Source organism: Condylura cristata, unplaced genomic scaffold (assembly GCF_000260355.1).
Source record: "Condylura cristata isolate star-nosed mole 26May11 unplaced genomic scaffold, ConCri1.0 scaffold00013, whole genome shotgun sequence".
Taxonomy (NCBI): Eukaryota; Metazoa; Chordata; class Mammalia; order Eulipotyphla; family Talpidae; genus Condylura; species Condylura cristata.
Genome location: NW_004567114.1, coordinates 7,994,814 through 8,001,516, shown reverse-complemented (window position 1 = coordinate 8,001,516; position 6,703 = coordinate 7,994,814). Strand labels below are relative to the sequence as shown.

At 40.1% G+C, this 6,703-nt stretch overlaps 1 long non-coding RNA gene across 3 annotated transcripts in view; it reads left to right on the top strand.

Moving 5' to 3' along the window:
- LOC105853560 overlaps window positions 1-3,112 on the top strand; it is an 11,579-nt gene extending 8,467 nt beyond the window's left edge. For all 3 annotated transcript variants that reach the window (XR_001145396.1, XR_001145395.1, XR_001145397.1), the window contains one exon: window positions 2,762-3,112. This is a non-coding gene — a long non-coding RNA (uncharacterized LOC105853560). The remainder of the gene's footprint in view (window positions 1-2,761) is intronic.
- The last annotated feature ends 3,591 nt before the right edge of the window (window positions 3,113-6,703 follow it).

Below are 6,703 nucleotides of genomic sequence, written 5' to 3'. Positions count from 1 at the left end.
TCTGAGACAGGTGGGGATCGAACTCATGCAGAAGTGGCTTTAGCTTCTTAGTGCTGTGCTTTAACCCACTGCGCCACCAGGGAGGGCTCCTTCTACTGACTTTTGGGTTATCTTGTTGTTGTTTTTCTAGTTCTCTAAGGTGGGAGATTAGGTTGTTTCTTTGAGTTGTTGCTTGTTTCGTTATGTGAGCTTGTATTGCTCTATATTTTCCTCTATGACTGCTTTTAATGTGTCCCAAAAGTCTTGGTGAGTTGTGTTCTCATTGTCATTCTTCTCAAGGTATTTTTTAAATTTCTTCCTCGATCTCCTCATTGATCCAATGGTCCTCCAGTAATGTGGGTTTCAATCTCTGCAAGGTAGGTGGGTTTCTTGCCTTCTTCACATGGTTTATTTCTAGTTTGATTCCTTCATGGTCAGAGAAGATAGTTGGTATGATTTCGATCTTAGTGTATCTACTGATATTTTTCTTGTATCCCAGCTGTGGTCAACCCTTGAGAATGATCCATGTGGATTTGAGAAAAATGTGCACTCAGATTTTTGGGGGTGCGGTGTTCTACAGATGTCTGTTAGACCCATGAGGTCTAGGTCCTTGTTTAGAACTTAGTTTTTGTCTTGTTGATCTGTCCATTGTTGAGAGTGGCGTATTGAAGTCTCCCACTACATATGCATTTTCTCTAATATATTTTTTCATAGCTGACAATAATTTCCTGATATATTTTGATGCTCTTTCATTTGGTGCATATGTTGATGAGGGCTATATCTTCTTGCTCTTAATCATAATGTAGTGGCCATCTGTGTCTCTTTTAACCCTTTTTATCTGATGTAAGTATAGCTGTTCCTGCCTTCTTTTTTGGTCCATTTGCTTGTAGGATTGTTTTCCATCCTTTTACTTTCAATTTTTATCTTTTATAGTTAGATGTGTTTCCTGGAAACAGCAAAAGGTTGGGTTCTGTTTTTTAATACAGCCTGCAACTCTGTGTCTTTTTATTTTATGAGTTTAAGTTATTTACATTAAGAGTTAATACTGATACATTGGCATCTATATTTGCCATTTTGTTTGTCTTTTTGTACTTTTTCTACTTGTTTTGATTTGTTCTTATTTATCCCTCTGTTGGGTTTGGCTTAAGGACTTGTAGTATTTTTGGAGTAGGGGTTTAGTCGTGACAAAACTGTGGAGTTTCCGTATGTTTGAGAATGCCCTATTCTTTCTTCATAGAGGAAGGAGAGTTTCACAGGATAAAGTATTCTTGGCTGCATTTGATGCTATGGAGTTTGTTGAATATATCCTTCCATTCTCATCTTACCCGTAGTATTTCCTTGGAAAAGTCTGATGTCGGCCTGATTTGTTTTCCTTTATAGGTTATTTGTTTCTTTCCTCTTGTTAATTTCATCATTTTTTCCTTGTCTTGGATTCTTGGGAGTTTTATTATTATGCATCTTGCTGAATTTCTCCTTTCATCATGGTAGTTTGGGGTGCTTCTTTTTTCTTGTATGTCTGTTTTCCTCTCCTTCATACTTGGGAAGTTCTCTTCAGTTATCTCTGAATATTTTCTCAATTCCTTGGCCTTTCTCCTCACCTTCTGGGAGACCTATACTCTGATATTTCCTTTCCTCGTGATGTCAGATAGCTCTCAGAGTGTTTCTTCATTCCTTATTATTTGGCTTTAAAAGGGATGAAACTGATACATGCTACAATATAGACAACCTTGAAGATATAATTCTAATTGAAATTATATAGACACTAAAAGACATATATCTGAAGCATCTACTTACTTGAGATATCTAGAATACTCAAATTCACAGAAAGTAGAAGAGTAGTTACTGGAAGATTGAGGGAGAGTGAGGGGGGCCACTGCTTAATGGGTATAGAATTTCAGTTTGGGGTCAGAAAGTTCTGGAGATGAACACCACTGATTTGTACAGTTAAAGCCAATTAAAGTGGTAAATTTTATGTTATGTGTATTTTGCCACAATAAAGAATTAGCCTTGTTCATTTTTGATTCCAAGTTTCCTTGTACTTGTACAAAGAGGAGTGATAACTGCTAATGTGTAGGCTGTATTGGCAGAGCAGCTTTGTAAACAGATAAATGATGCCAGTTTGATATCACTGTCATCTGATATGTTAGTAGATCAGTTCTCTCCATTTCAAGGATTGAATTTTTTTTTCATTCAAAATAAAGCTTCAGGAAGTTCATCCTGCCAAAGGCAAACATCTTAAATTAATGTGAACACTAGTGGAAATTTAGTTAAAATGTCTGGCAGTGAATCCAAAATTGTTTTTGAGGTCTCATTACAAATATATATGTTGGGGAAACACAGCTGCCTGACAAAAACGATGTTTTTTCTAAATTAAACCATTAAGTAGCAATGACCTCGGAATTGGTTGTGATGCATATGTAATTTCTAATTCATTCAAACCAGCTGTGGTAGTCTACCAACTGAAATTGAAGCTGCAGTTAAGTATTACAAATATTTTTATATATTCTCAGAGCAGCACTGATAAAACTGACGTAGCATCACAAAAATCCTTTGGCATAGTGATACACACTTTCCTTTTTAGCTGCAAATCATTAATCAGACTTTAGGGATGCTTGAGCTTACACAGAGCTACTCTGGAAATCAGAGTAGTCTTATAATGGAACCAGATTTTTTTCTTTTTAAAATGAGCCATCTGACATTTTTGTCAAAAATCAGTTGGAAAGATTTCATCAGTGAATGGACCATTAAAATAAAACTTCAGCTTTTCAAATGTTTTTTGCAGATTTTCAGTTGCTAGAAGAAAGCAGAACTTTTACGTGGGAAGGCATGGGAACCTATTCCTACAACAGGGAGGGAACAATGAAGAAAATTTGAGAACCGAGAACACGTGGAGCTCAACTGACCATTCTACTTGGAGGATCTTAACTGGAAGGGAGAATCTTTGGACGAAGTTTCTCTTTTTAATTGCATATATTTATATTCTGTACCAGAATGGAATAAAATTGAGACATGATGAGTTTGGCAAAACATTCAAACGAGTCATAAATAGAGATTTCATGTCGGATGCTTTTTTATCTTGTAGCAACTCTTACCAAAGAAAGGCACTCTGGAAGGGAGCAAAAGACTGTGCATATGGAAATGATTGGACTGAATTTCACTGTGAAATAAATTAGAAACAGGAATTTCCTTCCTTTAGCAGAATTTCCTTTGCGTTCACAAGGTACTCTGAAACGTGTGAAGGGTATTTTCTCAATTAAAAATATCTTGGTCAGTGTGTTGGGAGGAAAGGATGTCTTGAGTAAATTCCACAAAGACAGGGTTTTATGGACTCGATCCCCACCCCAGACCAGAGAGAGCCAAGACCCCAAGGACTACAAACCCCAGAATGCCACCACCATGAAAGGGAGGTGCTGGGACCTGAGGGTGGAGCTAGGCAGCCAGGCTTGGTCATAACCAGACAGGTGGGCCTTGGGAGGGCCCCTTGGTGTTTTCCCAGTTTTCAGGGTGCCATTGGGGTCCCAGCTCAGCAGAACTGGTAGGATGAATTGCCCAATTTATCTCTCTTTCTCCCTGAGTTATTTCCTTTCTTCATTTTCCCTTTTTGTAAACAACCCCTTTCTTAACCTTTCTGTGTGTGCATGCGGGTGTCACTGCAAGTCCCTTTTAAGCCCGGGGGTGAAGATTCACAGTCACACCACCCTATTTCATTTTGGGGTTGCCCTGTAACAAGTGAAGATATCTTTTAAGGTGTCAATTTCAAATTGGTAAGCAATTTAAATGAAGACAATTTGGGGTTAAGGCATAAAAATCTAAAAATAACGACTTCAAATTGAAAATAAAACCCTTTTTTTCAGAATGATATACCTGACAGGATCAGATAAATGTGCTAAATATATACAACATGTATGAGTCAAATGAAAAAGGAATGAAACCTTGAAACACATTAGCATTAGAATCCGATAGGACTATAAAATGGATCAAAGTACATGATCCCTGAGTAATAATTCTTCTAATACTTAAAAACAGTTACTTTGTAGACTATAGATACTTTCAAAATATAGCTCAATCTTATTTAGATTTATTTTTGTCTTGAAAGTGATTTTATTTTTATAGTTTTTGAGAAGCACACAAGTGTGTTAGAGCTAAATTATTATCAATATACTGGATATATTTGAATGTCACTTCAGTTATTGTCAGTATCCCCTAATCTCATGGGAGACAGTTCAGACTGAAAGTCTTAATCCTGCACAAGAAGAGTCTTTAGCAAAGCTGCAGGGACTCCATAGAGACCGTGTGGAGTGAGTGGGTGCAGGAAAGGGCTAGAATGCGTTGCCGGCAGCCAGTGTCCGCAATTGCGGCCCTGATAGGAACCAGCGAAAAACCCAAAAGAATGCAAGAAAGTTCCAGCAACAATCAAACTTGGCTGGTAGCCATTTAACTATAGTACTAGTTAAGCGCAGGTGGTAGCCTGACTCTTCTACTCCCCAACCTTTCCTGCTCTCCTTTCCACCGTCCAGCCTATAGGGGCTAGCAATTAAGGGGTGGTTGCAGGCTGGGCACCCAGAGATGGTCAGGCCCCTACAAAAACTCCAGAGGTGCAGACCCTACCTGCCCATGTGAGGACGGGGCTGGTGTGAAACCTGGGCTGCTGTGTGCCTCGTATGGGGGTCTTACTGTGCTTTTTGTACAAATAAACCTGGAGTTTTAAACTTACAAGTGTGCACTTAAATCAGGAGTGATTAAACCAGAACAGTACAGCCACATGTCACTTAGTGATATTTTGGTCAATGTCAGGCTGCAGATGATGACCCCACAGGCTGGAGCAGGGGCCTTGGTGTGAAGGAGGCTCTACCAGCTGAGTCTGTGAAGTTACCCTCTGTGACATTTGCACAATGACTAAATGGCCTATTTAGAATGTGTCCCTGTTGTTAAGGGCTACATGACTGTAGAAAAGCCATTAGGATTTGAACTTTACTACTAACTCCAGTGAGTCAATCAATTGATTTCTCCATGCCTCAGTCTTCTTTGCAAAGCGGCAATACTTTTGATTTAGCCAGGTGGGCGGGAGAATTAATTGGTATAAATACATACAAAGATGCTTTGAAAAATACAAAGTGTTATACAGTCTGCAAGACTCTACCCAGGTTGACGTCCTCAGAAACGCAGCTAGTGGCAAGACCGAGAGCTTTTAATACTTAGGGATCTGTGGGCCAGTGGCTGGATCTGTAGTCAGGCTTAATTGTTTCGTTAAGGACTGGCAGATCTGTTTGGCCTATATTCAGCCAACTTATTAGAAAGAAGAAACCAGCTAGGAGTAAACCCAAATGAGACAAATTAATCATTAACCTCTCATTGCAGTCATCTTTGCCTTCAGGATTAATAAGTCCTGAATCATAGATATAATACAACAGTTTCAGTGTTTAAAAGTTGGTTATTTGTTAGTACAAAGAACAAGTTTTGAGTGTTCTTTGTTTACCTAAATGAAGATGAAGCATTTGGAGGCCTTCCTGGTGGAACAGGGGTTAAAGTCTCAGTGCAGTCAAGTTATTGCCAGCCAGCCATTGCAGCATGAGTTTGACCCCCAGCCAGGGAGCTGACCCATACGGTGCAGCAGACCTCTCCTGTCTTGCCTGCTGCTCCCCTCAGTAGTTTATTTCAGTCGACCTACCTGTTCTGCTCTCCACTCTGTCTCTGGTGAATCCTGTCACTCTCCTCCCCTGCACCCCGGGTTGTATATGAATAAATAAAAATAAATATTTCAAAAAACAAAACGCAAAACTGAGCTCCCACCCCTTGCCTAGCAGGAAGGTCTGGGAGGCTAGAACAGATCAAAGAGAATTGGTAAGGTTGCCTTGAACCAGACCATAAGACTGTTCACCGTGACCATGCTGAAGCAGGGCAGGACATGTTCTGTGTCAAAAGCATTAGCCCAAGGCCAGACATCCCAGCACTAACTACCACTCTGGTCACGAAAAGCCTGTGCAGACAGGTTATAAGAGGGAGCCCCAAATTCTTCAAGCACAGACCCCTCCTGTCTTGCCCTCTACTTCTTTTACCAGTGCATTTCAGTAAATCCCCCTTTCCGCTTTACCCTCTGTCTCTGGTGAATTCTTTCAACCTGCACCTCTGGCTTCACCCAATCTTCTACCCACAACAAAAGATAGGGGTGAACAAAATAGGTTTCTTACCCTGAATTTGTGCTCAGCTTCTTAGGGACCAGCTGAGTCCTAATCCTGGAGTTTGAAGGGGAGAGGCAGCCAAAACCTTCACGCACACACACCCAACGTGCTCCAAAAGATATTCTGGCTAGGGCTTTCCATGTAATTAGCACCAGCAGAGATGAATGTCCAAGTTTGAAATCATCTCTCCGAGCAGCTACAAAACCCTCTGTCCCCTTAAGGGGAGCCTGAATCAAGAGGCTGGTATTTAAATTGACAGCCATTCATCACATTTTAAGGGCAGACATCTGAAATTAGAATGCCCAAAGATCAGGAGAGCAGAAGATGATATTTTGTGAGTTTTCGCAAGACAGTGTGTTTTAAAATATGACACTCATCTCCATAGTGGTTGAAGGACATTTTTAAAACAACCACCAAAATCCCAAACCAATTTTCAGCCTGACTACTCACCATGACTTTCCTCCAAAACTGTCTATACAGATGGGCTCTGAGCTGAGTTTTCCTGAATCTAAACACCAGCAGCCTTGACCAGCTCAGAAATGCAA